The sequence below is a fragment of the Diabrotica undecimpunctata genome, chromosome 5, assembly GCF_040954645.1.
Source record: "Diabrotica undecimpunctata isolate CICGRU chromosome 5, icDiaUnde3, whole genome shotgun sequence".
NCBI classification, from domain to species: Eukaryota; Metazoa; Arthropoda; class Insecta; order Coleoptera; family Chrysomelidae; genus Diabrotica; species Diabrotica undecimpunctata.
Window position 1 is genome coordinate 111,964,863 of NC_092807.1, and position 15,772 is coordinate 111,980,634.

Here is a 15,772-nt window from a genome sequence, read left to right on the forward strand (position 1 = left end):
TCGGATGCTTTTGACTGTGGCTCACACATTTTGCTCCACAAATTGAATTACTATGAAATCAAAGTTATCCCTCTTAAACTTATAACTTCTTATCTATGTGGCAGATACCAGGCGGTAGTGTCTAAAAGTATTTTTTCCAATTTTCTATTTATAAACCATGGAGTCCCACAAGGTTCGGTCTTAGGTTTAGGTTTCATATCTCCGTACAAATCCGTACAATTTGCAGATGATACGACATACGTTATATTAGGAAAAATATTAATGATTTAAAAATGTCTTATGAAAAAAGTTTCTACTAAATCTAGCACATAGTTTGCCGCAAGCAAACTAAAATTTAACTCTAATAAAACACAAAGAGGCTGTCAAACTATTGGAAATAACCATATATATTCGACTGAACTGGTCGGCTCATATATCACAACTAAATAAATAGCTATCAGTTCATTATTTGTTATTCGCAAACTAGCTAGAGTTGTCAACTTTGCAACATTAAAAATGACATATTTTTCTTTATTCCACTTTCACCTAAAGTATGGATTGATCATATGGGGCAATTAAAAAAATATACTTAAAATTTTTAGAATGCAAAAGAAAGCTATCTAGTTTTTAGCAGATGTTAGTTATCTAGAACACTACCTTTCTTTATCAAATTCAAAATTATGCCACTTCCTACTCTGTTGATATTTCAAGTTCTGACTTAAATTCACAAAAAAACGGCACATTTAGTAAAACAGTCTGATGTTCACGTTTACAATACGCCAAACTGTCTCTACTTACAAACAAATCGTAAATTAGTTTTACTGCTCAGAAGAAAATATGACTCATTGTAGAAGATTCACTGAACTGCTTACCGTGACTTTAACATAAATCTTTTTTTGTTTTTTCTGTTTAATCTGTTTCTTGTTTGTGATATATTTAAGTTACGTTTTATATTCCTTTTTTATATACTTCATCTAATTTACTTACCGTTGCACATCATCCGCGTCATAGCCAGTGAGGTCATATGATACCAACACGAAATATTTAGGAGGCGGTAGGTGTGTTCTTTTTTAGAATCACTTTGCCGAGTACACTGGCATTACAGCCACTAGACATATTTTATTCGAATCGTTCGAATTGGTTTACGCAGGAACTGTACAATTTAGGGGATCAGCTAAAACTTTTAGAAACGATCTGTCAGCAAAATAGAAATCTTAGGCCAGTCCTTCAGTTGGCAAAGGCAGAATATTCAATTAAATTAAAAGCAGCTAAAAGTAGTCACTTCATGAGACAGTTAAACGAATCATCAAATAAAATGAAATGTATTTGGCATTTAGTAAACTTAACAGTCGGGAAACAAAATAACTCAAAAGTACCTAGTGATGATAACAGTAATTTAGCAGACAAATTTAACCACCATTTTTAAAAATGGCTCCAAAGTTACTTGCAGCTTTGGATCCTACTAAAATATGTGGGTTTACATCAGCATCAAAAAACCGTAATAGTTGTTCTATGTTTTTATATCCAACTAACCCACAAGAAATAACTAGTATAGTCGAAAGTTTTAAATCCAAACACAGTTGTGGTTTTGATCAGATTTCCCCTAAGTTATTAAAACAATGCATTCATGGTCTCGCAGATCCACTGACGGATATCTGTAATGCCTCTTTCCAACAAGGAATATTTCCTAGTATGTTTAATCTATCTATTGTAATCCCTTTATTCAAAAGTGGTGATAAAGATGACCTTACCAACTATCGCCCCATAAGTCTCTTATCTGTGTTTTCAAAGATAATTGAAACTCTGGTTTATACTAGAATAAACGCATTCCTAAAAAAGCATAGTGTCTTGCATAATTTTCAACATGGTTTTATATCTTCTAAGTCTACAACTACAGCTCTTGCAAATTTCGTCAGCTTAGTGTTGGATGCTTGGGACAGACGAGAGACGGCATGTGGTTTATTTCTCGATTTGTCCAAGGCTTTTGACACTTTGGATCATAATTTGTTGCTAATAAAACTTGAGGGTATTGGTATTCGTGGTGTAGTTCTAAAATGGTTTACTTCCTACCTAGAGAATAGAAAACAAAAAGTAAAGATAACATCTAATGAACTTGTAAACGAATCAAACACATTGGATATCCATTATGGTATCCCTTAGGGTAGTGTATTAGGTCCTCTACTTTTTATAGTATTTATTAATGATATGGCTTTGTTAACTAATTCACTGACTGGGGTTAACATCATCAGTTATGCGGATGATACTAACAATCTTATCACAGGAACGTCTGATCAAAATTTGCAAAATAAAACCACACAGATACTATCCACCATCAACAGTTATTTCTTATCCAACAAATTAGTTTTGAATAAAGAGAAATCAAAGTATACGATTTTCACGTCAAATAATTTATTAAACCATCAAGCCACTATAGAAACAGCAATAGATAAAACAGACTACACGAAGTTGCTGGGGGTACTTCTAGACAGTAATTGTAAATGGTCAAACCACATTTCTAATTTGAAATCCAGATTAAGTAGCCCATGTTATGCATTGAGAATTCTTTCACGTCTCTTTCATACATCAGTATTAAAAACAGTATACTTTGCCCATTTTTACTCAATAGCCAAATATGGCATTGAAGTCTGGGGTTGTACCTCTGAACTAGAGCAGATATTCGTACTTCAGAAAAGAGCTATTAGGATAATGTATCAAATGAAATTTGGAGATTCGTGTAGAGGCATCTTTAGACAAAACAATATTCTTACAATTCCTGGTCTGTATATATTTTCGTGTATAATGTATTTACATAGCAAAATTTATGAATTTAATAAATTTCAATTTAACCATGTTTATTCAACAAGATTCAGAGACAATCACTTTATGCTTTCACAACATCTTTCTGTTTTGTTAGAAAGTAGCACACATTATGCAGCCATAAGTTTCTTAACAAATTACCAATAGATATACGAATGAATTTACATCAGCCAAACTTTCGGAGGTGTGTACATCAATACATTTGTGAGCTAGAGCCATATTCTAAAAATAACTTTTAAGTATGTTTTATCGTGTTTATTAATTTATATACTTTTAAGATGTATTTTGTAACTTTGACTTGTCTCATACATGTACTTTGTATAATGTCGCATGTGATCAATAAATTTGACTTGACTTGACTGACTTGACTATTATATACGCGTAGAAATAATATTTAAAGATTTCTATTAATGTTAACTTAAAAGAAATACACAATAATATGTTTCATTTAATTTGTATAAATGCATTATAAAGCGTTTTTATGAAGAACATTTGTTCAAAACACACTGTAACTGTATTCGAACGAAATTGATATTTTGGCATAAATTGGTTGTAAACTCTTTTTTTTTTCTATTTATTTACATTAAATATTAATTTGTTTTGTTGTATAATCCACTTTTGCAATAATTATGTGACCTATTTGATTTAAAATGGATTCAGGATTTTTTTATACTTTGGCAACTATGTCAACTTCGATCTCTGTCAACGATAATGACGTGCAACGGTAAGTAAATTAGATGGACTGTATATATTTTTTTTGACTTCTACAAACAATATTTTTATTTGTTATGTATTTAAATAAATAAACTCTAAACTCTAAACTCTAAAGTGAACTTCCTAAAGTGAAAAATTAGAAGACTAATTTCTAAATGATTAGAAAGAACACCGAAAGTAGATGAGCTGCCGACCACAGGTCAAAAATCAAGATGCTACATATGTTTGAGATCATAAATATGTTCAAACTGCAGAAAGCTACTGTAAACATTTAAAAAATATCTGTACAAAATGCTACAATCATTAGACATTAGTTTCTGTTGTTATTATTTTTGTTAATTGCTTAACGTTTTTTGAAAAATAAAATATTTTATTTTGTACAAAGAAAATATTTTTTAATGTATAAAAGCAAAATAAATTACCAATATATTAAAATGTCATAATACTAAAACTTTGGTGCCTGTGAGGCGCCATGCGAGCTCTTATGTATGTAAAATCTACTCAAAGTACTGCTTCACTGAAAACTTATTGGTTAAAAACAATAACTAAAAAAATTCAATGTATATATAAAAAATTATAAAAACCAAGCCATTTATCAGACTTTTTGGGATTTTTACAATACAAAAATGTAGTTATATATTATCGTAGAAATTATTGCTAATATTAAATCAAATAAAATAAACAACCAGTTTATAAAGAAATGTTTTTGACTTGTGAAAGCTTTTGTGAAATCAAACAATCTCGTTGTCGCTACTGTTTAATTATCTTTCGTAATTTAAATGGTTAAAATGTGTTCATTTATTCAACATTGTGCCTCGTAGTTTCTAAAAATAAAAGAATAATGAACCCTTTTAGAAAGCAACTTTTGCGATCTTTGTCAGTAAGCACATTGCAGACAATAATTATTTATCCAAAACCAACACCATCTATAAAAATATTTGCGTGTTAAAGCACTTTACTTACTTTGAAGTTGAAAGTTTACCAACTACCTTAATTAAGTGACAAATAGTCTTTTAACACGCACACAATTAACAATGTTTCTATGATCTATTTTTTTTTGCTATATAAAGTTCTCAATAGACTTTAAACAAGTATTCACTTTATTATCAATTTTTAACGTTTACTCAGAGATGCTGGTAATGCGGGATAAATAAGATGCAATGTTGTTTATTTTAGAAAAGATCGCGAGTCTCGTCATCCGTCTCGTCAGACCGGGGTTAGAACCGGGAAGAGAGTGCCTTCGGCAAGCTGGATGTAGGAAAACTGGAATAGAGAATTTCGACATGAGAGAGATTTTGCAAAAGTAGAGCACGCTTGCGCCTTCGATTTTAGTTTGGCAACTGGTAATAGATAGTTGTTTTGGAGATTTTTCTTTTTTTATTGTTCGTTTAACAACGACTAATAGATTTTTGAAACAGGAAAGTTTCGGGTAAATGTACGAACTATAGAAGTAAATGAGACAAGTTTCAAGCCATTGTTACCAGAAAGTTTGATATTCTCATATTTCAGAATTAGAAAACTGGTTAAAGTTTGTACATGGAATACTTAATTTATGGAAACAATTGTTGGATAAATGTCAATTCAAACATTTCTGGATAATTTATATATTAGCAAAATTAAACAACATTTAAAAATAAAATAAGATCTGCAGTTTGTCTTTAGAAATTAATAACTTTCCTGGGACGCAAACGCAAAATTGCCTCCTATTTACATATCTTATGTCTCTCCAGCTCAATATTCGAAGTGTATCAAAAATACACTCATGAACAAAAATATCGAATATTTTGGAATTTTCAAATTTTTGTTTTTTCAAAATAAATTCTGGTCAAGCAAGTCGTTTATTGTAAAATAGAGTTTATTCCAACAATGTTTAATGAAAAATTTTAAGTTCTTATGCGGAGAAAATTGTAAAAAAAATAAATGTTTAATATTAGGTAAATAAGGTTATTTACTCCAAACTTAAATGATAATTTAAATTGCTTAAACAACTGGTTTAAACTGAAAGAAGTGCATGATCAGTAATAAGTATTACCCCCTTTAGCTCTTATTACTGCTTGCATATTTCTCAGCATGCTTGCAAGTAAATTTTGGACATATCCTTAGGAAATTGCATTCCATTTATCCTGTGCAGCAGGCCGAAGCTGCTGTATCGTATTTGGAACGGGATTTCTTTGTCGTATGCTGCCTTTTAGGGGATCCCACATGTGCTCTATCGGATTTAAATCCAGGCTAGACGGTGGCCAATCCAATCTTCGAATTTGGACCAAATCAAGATAATTACTCACTATGGCAGCGGCATGTGGTCGGGCATTAACGTGAATCTTTTATAACCAACATATAACAAAACATGATCTTGCAGGATGTTTTAAACGTAACAATCACCAGTCATCCGCCCAATCAGTTCCACAAGTCCGGTACGTACCTCCCAACTAATACCTTTCCAAAGAATTATGCCATCAACTCCAAAACCAGCCTGCAGCTGGCGAATCGTTCTACAACTCTTCTATAGACGTAGTTTTGACCTGTTGGCTTCCATAATAGTATTTTGGTCTCATCAGTGAAAAGAACGTTTTTCCAGTTGTCGATATTCCACTAAATATGTGTTCTTGCAAATTCCAAACGACGAGCTTTATGATTTTGGAGAAGACGTGGAACTTTGGCGAGGCGTCTAGGCTTTAAGTTTGCTTCTTTTGATCTTCGTCTACTAACTGTTTGTGAACTCACATTAACTTTTAACATTAACAGTCTAACATTTAATAGCTCATTTCTGAAGTGTATTGATGTCAATGAATGATTTCGTGTAGAATTAAGAACCAAAAATCGGTCATCAGTTGCGGTTGTGCACCTTGGGCGTCCTTGACCAGGCCTTCGTTCAAAATTTCCTGTTTCGCGGTACTTTTTTAGAGTATTTGAAACTATAGATTCAGTTCTGCTGAGACGTTGTGCGATACCTTTTTGTGCATATCCTTCCTCGTACAAAATTACAATATGTGCTTCTTGGACATCATCGCAGTGTCGAATTGGTGGGATACTTATTTTAAACTTAGTTAAATCAAAACAATATTTAATTAAACTTAATAAATTAAACTAAAAATAACCGAATTAGTATGATTTTTTACTTTACGTGAAGAAGGATTTTTATGATAAAATGTACGAATGACATTAACCACTGAATAAACGTCAAAATAAACATCAAAATATTTCAAACCAGTTAAGTACATCAACCTACCATATGAGTATTATCAGTAATCTAAAATTATTTTGAAGTAATAGTGACTACAAAAAAAAAATTGGAAAATTCCAAAATGTTCGATATTTTTGTCCATGAGTGTAGTTAAAACATTCAATTTTATTAAATCTTCTTTACAACAGGGATTATGTAGACATTACCTGTTCTGTCATTAGAAGTGTATCTGTATGTCTTTCGTGTGTATTATGTTGGATATCTCTCTCCCTCTCTCTCTCTCTTTCTCTCTCTCTTTCTCTCTCTCTTTCTCTCTCTAATCGCGCTACAGACCAAATCGGGCCTGGACCTCCTCCAAACTATGCCTCCAGCTTTTCCGATCCCGCGCCGATCTTCTCCAGGTTCTCACGTCTAACAATTTTTGCGCGTTCGCTGTCATTTTATCTTTCCTCTTTTTTTTGTGGCCTTCCGTGGCCTGCCTTGGTCTTCGGTTCTGCATTTTGCTATCTAGGGCTCTTTTTGGCAATCTTTTGGACTCTATTCTAACTACATGAACAGCCCATCGAAGTGTTTGAAGTTTAACCAATTGTGAGATCGGTGCCTCTTTAAACAATTGGTAGAGTTCAAGGTTGTATCTGTATATCCATAATCTGTTTTCTTTAATATGCCCAAATATTCCTTACAATAATATCCCTTAGGACTTTTTTTCTAAAACACCCAATTTTAGTTTTGGGATATACTATTGATACTATTGGTCTGATAATAATTTAATAGACCCCAATTTTCGATCTCCAGTGTGTCTTTTTGAACCAGAATACATAATAGAGTAAAAAGTAAGCTTTGTTTCCCTTTTACTATTTTTCTTTAAATTTTTGGTTTTTTGTTTCGTCCATTTTTAATGCAACTACCAGATATGTAGAACTTTCTACAGTTTCAATATCATCTTCTAATTCAACTGTGCGTCTATTTTCCCTAGTTTTTGCCTGTGTTAGCTTTTTTGTCTTTTAACCCTTAACTGGTCCGGCGTCGTCTGACAGACGATTCCATATGTTTAATTATATTTTATTGGAAATTGGCACCGCTCACAGGCAAGTCCTTCTAACTGATCCTTAAACTGTTGGAGCTTGACAAGTGGGTGTATTTGCGACAAGTTTCTCTCAGTTCCTAAAAAGTTATCGTAACAATTAGGTCGAGAGTAGTTTCTCAGACGACGCCGGACTGTTGGTGTGACTTTTTTGTGTGTCGTGCATTGTTAAAAATTATGGTCAGGCCATCAAAACGAGTGCGTTTCGGCGATAACGATTATAAGACAACTCTTTTAAAGTGGTACAATGAGGAATGTGATAGTGACAGTGATGTAGACGATATTTCGGAAGACCATAACATTGAATCTGAACACGATACATGTTTGGAATTTTCTGATTCTGACGAGCCTTTAGATTGTGATGAATTAGTAGTAAGTGATAGTGACAAAACGTATGTTTATGGTAAAAATCGACACAGGTGGTGTACGTCAGAAGTTATCCCCTCATCTAGAACACGTAAACAGAACATTGTCATAAAAGTGCCAATTCTAAAAACAAAGGCTAATGCTTAACGAGGCTGAGATACCCTTTGTTTGGAATATGTTGTTTAGTGATAACATTCTACAACATATTAAGCATAATACAAACACAAAATTACGATCAATGTGTGAGAAATATTCTGCTAGTTCTATCCATCATCTTAGAGAAATGGATGTTATTGAGTTAAGAGCATTTTTGGGACTCCTTGTTTACACTGCCATTTTCAACTCCAGTCACGAAAATATAGACCGTTTATTTGCAACTGATGGAACTGGAAGAGACATTTTCAAAGCAGTCATGAGCAAAAAGAGATTTGCTGTTCTTCTACTTGCTATCCGATTCGACAATCCTGAAGACAGGGAGGAACGCAAAAAAGATGGTCCAACTGCAGCTATTTCATTTATATTCAATACTTTCATAGAAAATTGTCAAAGTGTATACGGACTTGGTCAATCTGCCACAATTGATGAAATGTTTGTAAGTTTTCGAGGTAAATGCCGGTTTAAAATGTACATGCCTAACAAACCGGGTAAATACGGACTCAAAATACAGTGTCTTACGGATGCACGCAATGGTTATTTGTATAATGCTTATATCTACAGCGGAAAAGACTCAGATGGATTTGGTATCAGTGACGAATACAAAAAATTCCTAAAGCCTACACAAGCTGTGTTGAGCTTAGCTGAACCGCTCTTTGGTAGCAACCAAAATATCAAAGCTGACAATTGGTACTCTTCTATTTAATTAGTGGATATTTTACGAACTAAAAACTTGACTTATGTGGGCACACTGAAAAAAAATAAGGCTTTTTTTTTCAGAAAAATAATTTTCTGCCCAACAGAAATAGACCTGAAGGGTCAACAATTTATGGATTTAGGGGAAAATGTACCTTAATTTCTCATGTAGGAAAAGTGAGAAAGGCCACAGTACTTATATCTTCAATGCATAGTAGACGGTATAGTGATCCCTCTACTGAAAAACCAGAAATTATTTTTTATTATAATGAGAATAAGGGAGGTGTAGATTCCCTAGATGAGAAATGCTCCAAAAACACCTCAAGCCGTCGAACCCGAAAAAGGCCCTTAACAATTTTTTTCCGCATATTGGACATTTCTATAGCAAATTCACATATTCTACATCAGTGTTACAAAAACAATCCAGTAATAAAAGAAAAAAGTGTTTTTGCTTTGGAGTTGGCTTTGCAGTTAGTGCAAGATCACATAAAAATGATGCCAATGACGAATATTAAACGTCAATTACGTCTTACAATTAGCCAGATACTTGGAGTTCAAGAAGAACAAGAGGACAATCAGACTGATGTTCATATTTTAGAAAAACGCAAGATTTGAAGTTTGAAGATTTTTATTTTACCTAGTTTTTTGTTTAGTATGCAGTTTGAACATTTATCCTAGGAATACATTTTTTTTTCATAGTGTTTTTTATATATTTTTTTTATAAAGTTACAAAACTATGTACTTTTTCACAAATATTTGTATGGATGTCAGATTTATTTTAATATTTTTTTCCTAACCCAAATAATGCCCAAATCTAATCCGTTCACTATTATATAAATATATCAGGGTATGTTTGTAACATTTTTTCTTAATAAAAAAAATATTTTTGAGTGTTGTTTTGCTTTCTTGAAAACAGTAGTTTCGCCGGACCAGTTACGCTACTGCCACAGTACCGGACCAGTTAAGGGTTAAATATTTATTTCTAGTCCGGTCTCTTTTGCCCCTGATTTTAATTGTGAATATGTTTCTGTCACCTTTTCTTTTCTGCGAGATAAAATAAAAAAGACATCAGCATGACAGCAATCGCTATTGATTTATTTGTTAGGGTATTACCTCTTTTTATATTCAAAACCAAACAAAACAACACAAACACACGCGATTTGTCTTTTTTGTTCCATAATTTTCTTCCATACCGATATAGCTATACGTATTGCTTTACAAAATAAACTTTTATCCATTCTTTCCAAAATGTCTTTGAAGAACCGTATCTTGTGTAAAATTAGATCTACAATATTTTAGTATGGACCATTTTAAAGTTATTTAAGTTTTCTTTCAAATAAATGTACCACTACCACTACATTTACCTGAAACTGCATATAAACTGCATACAAGTTATTTGTTCTTGAAAAACAACAAGTTCTAGAGCAATATTTGTGAATAAATAAGAAAAATAGCAAAAAAATGGTGTGAGTGGCGAACTTTAAAAAATTTATGTACAGGACTACTCTTGTAATAAAAAAAATATTTTTAAATTTAAAAGGTAACAGTTGGTAGGAAATTTAATATTAAACAACTTTTCTGTAAATGATAATGTACTAAAATTGCATAGAAGGCGCCCAAATTCACCCTAGTGCATAGAGACAAATTCACCAGTTTCCCAAAAACGCACTCCGCACGATAGCATTCCGCAATTTTATATTTAGAGGTCCATTAATTATATAAAAGAATAAAACCTGTTTAACGTTGTAGTTGCTTTTAGCCTTATTTTTTAAACATAATAGCCCATTAATCAGACTTTTACACAGGAACCTTTAGCAAGCACAGTAATACAGCTTTAGAAGAACTTTCTCTTACTGCAAGAAGGATCGATGACGCGTTGGTACAAGTTCCTTGGTTATACCCGAACCAGATAATAAATCTGTCTGTACATCTGCATATAAATAGCAGATCTGCCGAAGTACCTAGAAAGATTTATTGAAAGATATACATTGTATATTTATAGTGTATGAATACATACAGTAAACTAATTTTAAATATACCAAGACAGTTTGTAGCGAAAATAAATGTGTAGTTTCTATTTTACTTTCAGATAAAAGTTACAGAAACCTGTTAAAAAGACCATGGTTTTTTAATGTACAAAATAGAAATTTTATAAAAACAATTTCACGAATCAGAAGTAACCATGCAATGTATCCGGAATATAAACACCGTTTAGGTATCCATAACGAAGATTATTGCGAATGCGGAAAACGTGGTAGTTTAGAACATATTATATTAGAATGCCCTTCTATTCAACAAGAGATCTCTACACTACTTAGTAATCTATATAAATTAAAAATAGACACACCTTTTAACTTATCGAGCTTACTTGCAACTGAAGATATACGAGTATATGAGGTTATTTATGTACATACAGTTAAATGTAAATTTAAATTATAAGCACACTAACATAAATCCCACTCTTCTTCAGGGGTCCCCTCTTCCGTGTTATAAAACCCCGCCGAGACGACCCTTCGGCAAATTAGCGGCAAAAAAAAAAAAAAAAAACAAATTCTAATTTTCTAACTAAACTAAACTAAACTAAACTAAACTAAATTTTCTAATTTTTAAATTAAGAAAAATATTTTATTCTTACATACAACCTTAAGATTTTAAATAATTGAAGATATATTGTTTTACTTATATCCTTTATCAAATTTATATCATTTTAAAAACTTTCGTTAAAAAATTTAGTAATTCAAAAAGAAACTAAAATTTTGTTTATTAACCAAAAATTTAAGTTACCGAAATTTTTGTTGGAGATACAGAATATAAAAAATACAAAATTAATAAAAAGTAACCAAGAACTTTTGTTTAAATAGGATAATTAACAATTTGTCACACTTCACACATCTTTTGACACTTTCTGTCCTTTCCACTGAGACACACTCCATATCTAGATGTTGTTCGTTTTTTCTTGTTGGGAGGTCCTTAAGTGTCCTCTCCGCTGCCAATTCTTCTTTTTAGTTTCGCCCTTATGTCTGATGGTATTCTTTGATTGTTGCTTTGTTTTTTATTATATGTGGTTCATATGGTTCAATTGTGGTGTTCAATTCATGGTTTAATTATTGATAAATCAAGTTATTTAAAAAAAAAATCGGCATTGTCGTTTTTAGTTGACTTGTTATGTTGATAAATAACATAACTATTTATTCCTGCATTATAAAGCAGTATAAAAAAATTATTAGAGGCCATCGCTTGCTATTACCAGATACATAATATAAGTCAGACAGTATCAATGTCAATTCCTGTTTCATATATAGCCCAAAGATTCTCCAGACTTAACCATTTTGCTTTATAAATTCCTGATAGATTATAATAATCCAAAAACTGGAAGTTCTTCTCCTGCATCCGTAGGCTTGGTGATATGCTTATATTGGTCAATATAATTCTGAGCGACTAAACTGATTTTTTTAATTGTGCATTAGACAATATCTTCAGCAATAATAGTATTCATGAATAATTCCTAGCAAAAAATGAGCAACTTGCAATATTTTGCATTATCTCGAACATCGGGAAGTAGAGTAATTGAATTTTCTAATCGTATTCTAACCGATTTATTAAGACAGTCCTTTACCCACTTTGTTTTCCCATTTTATCCGATAAAAAACTTAGATTGTCTTATTCCACAATCTTCAAACGTATTGTTGTCTTGAGAAGATTCTTCCGACGATGATTGACTTTCCTGATTAGAAGTTCCAGGCTGACAATTTTCCATTGATTAAAGTTGGTTCGTTTTAAAACATGCTCACTGGGATGAAGGCTAACCTGCTGATTTTCATTTTCTGATTCGCTTTCTGATCCTACTCTGATCTAGTTAATTCGTTCTACCAAAGCTTCAAGTGGGCTTCTTGTTCTTTCTCCCAACTAGACATATTTCTATATGTCTGAAAATAGTAATATCTAATTAATTGTCAATATTCCTACCAATTCAATTATGTTTCTGTTAAAACAAATCAAAATAAATGATGGTAATATAATATCTTACCTGTTAGAAATGAACCGGTGTTGTGGGGTAAAAATTACCAAAAACATAATAATACTAAACTTCAACTGTGTGGTGGGGTCAAAATTACCCACAAGTCCAAAGAACGTGACACCACTCATTCAAATCTTATTTATATACTAAAATTTATAATGCAATACAAGGTCTGTTATATTATGGGAAGGTAATCGTGGCACCAGATGAATCTGGCGAAGTTGTCACTATATTAATATGCGCTAATAAACGTCGTGGATGATTTTAAGTCCACAACACAGTTGCCTGGTTAAGAAATTGTGTTTTCATAATTTTAAAAATATCATACATATATTTTGTGGTTTGAAATATACTCCATTTAAATTTATATTAATTTTAATTAAAATTTCTTTGTTATGAACTCTAATTTCACATTTTGCTAATTGGCAATTACTATTATACTCTTCTATATTTACCTTAAACGTTGAAGGCATTGTACATGTACCTACTTCACTTCTATTGAAATACTAAAATTGCCTTTTCCTCTGATCTCTTCATTTGAATATTCCTATTTGAATAATTTTATTTGCAAGATATGGTGGCGGTGTTTTTAGCTCTAAAAGCTTGTATTACACGTTCTTTCACGAGTTTCCACAAAGTTATTTGCATATTCATACCTACGAATTTCTAATTAACACCGAAAAGAGACGCCGCATGTGTTAAAATTTGTACTGGCGTGCATGGATAATTCAATCAGGTGGACAAACTTCGGTCCTTTTTGTTTTTATTCCCAAAAATGTTAATGCTCGAGATGCACGTATTAATACTCGTACATTTTTTTGGGACACCAAAGTGCTGCGCTTTACGAATTTTACTACAAAGTGTAAACAAAGTGAGAAAGGTACATTTAGGTAATGACAGGAAACCGCTGATGATAATGAAGTTTAAAAACCTTTTGCAATCTACAATGTAATACTATGCTCTATACACTGTTTTAGTCGTTTTTAAACTATATATAAAATACGAAATATATATATATATATATATATATATATATATATATATATATATATATATATATATATATATATATATATATCTATGCTTTTTTATTTTGCTGCTTTTATTTTTTACCAATTGGAACAATACTATCATTTTACACAACAATTCTATGCATAAATACGGTAGCTTTAAATATATCCCAACGTGGCAACAATATAAGTTTTTCCATATGCGCTCAATATACTATATCATCTAAGTTTACGTCTTTATTTTTGTCAGTTACATACTGTATACGGAATTTTTCAGCTCTATCTTTATGTTTTTTCCACTTTTTACACGATTCATCTATGTGTTCTTTTGTGTGTAAGCTGTAATGGGATCAAAATTCTTCCCACAACTCGCACTCTTCATGTCCCAACTTAACTATAAAAACATTCGTTCTCTTTGCCACGACTGGATACTTTTCGTATGAACATAGGCAAGGGTGAACTCCGACAGACTACACTAACACAACCCAAATATAAGAAATAAGCTACTTTCATGAGTTTTATTCACACATAAGCAAATATATCGTCATACTTAAGTATAAATTCATTATACATGGCAATAAATGATAAATCACTTGCTAGATACAATCTATTAGGGGCATGTTCTCTTTGTTAGGCATTACAACACTATCAGATAATATTTCTACTGGATTCATTTGCAATATCTACTTGAAGAGGCTGAAGTTCAAACATTAATTTTTCTTCGTTGTTTTCATTTAAATGGATATTTTCACTGACCAGTATCTCTCCAGTCTGAAGTACTTTTTAATAAATTCAAGTAATTATAATAGAAAACTACATGGAGCCTATTAAGTAGCCTTCTAGTACCAGTACTTAAATTACCTACATATAGCTTTGAGAGTACCTAAATCATGATTGGGGTTAGGTATCTTAAATATATGATAATATAATGTATGTATAAGAATCCATTTTGTAGGTTATGTTTAGAACCAATACAATCAATTTGTTTCACAAGTTAAGTTATTTACAAGTGAAATATATTTATCTAAAGAGTGTTTGAAGTAGTAAGAACAAATCAGGAGCTAAGGAACTAGTTCTAAAATTATGCACTTAATTTTTATAGGTCTATAAACAAATTTTAAATCAACATTTAAACACATGCACATTCATTCACTTCTTAAGTATACATCATAAAACTGATTTACTTAGCGTCTTGGATGTATATATTTAGATATGTCTATTTTTCTTATCATAGCTGACCATTCAGTTTGTGCATCAGGTAGCGAAATGGCCGCATCTCAGAGTTATGACCTTTATGCTAAGTCAAATGAGATAAGGTAAATTTGCTTGGGATTTCATGACTTTTTTTAGCTATGTCTGTTTTAATAAGTAATTTTGAAGTACTTTGTCTTGAGATGTGGCTTTTTTGCTTGGTATATAGATGAGGAAGTTGTTTAAAAATACCATGCAACCAAATTCTCATTTTCAAAAAAAAAATAAGATATGCCCTTTTTGCTTAGAAGGGCAGTATTAGCTTACGTATTAAGTTTTTCTGTCTTTTTCTTCTTTAAGTGCCGTCTCCCGTTCAAAGGTTGGATATCATCATTACTATCTTTACTCTATCTACTGCTACTCTGAAGAGTTTTATAGAACTGAATTTAAACCAGTCCCTTAAATTCTTCAATTATGACACTCTCCTTCTTCCTATACTCCTTCCTCCTCTTATCTTTAACTGTATCATCAGCCTTAGCAGTTTATATCGCTGTCCCCTC

General features: G+C 31.8%; 1 long non-coding RNA gene across 1 annotated transcript in view; it reads right to left on the reverse strand.

Moving 5' to 3' along the window:
- Positions 1-4,697, reverse strand: part of LOC140440747 (uncharacterized) — a 633,916-nt gene extending 629,219 nt beyond the window's left edge. The window contains exon 1 of the long non-coding RNA XR_011950919.1: positions 4,474-4,697. This is a non-coding gene — a long non-coding RNA (uncharacterized lncRNA). The remainder of the gene's footprint in view (positions 1-4,473) is intronic.
- Positions 4,698-15,772: the final 11,075 nt, after the last annotated feature.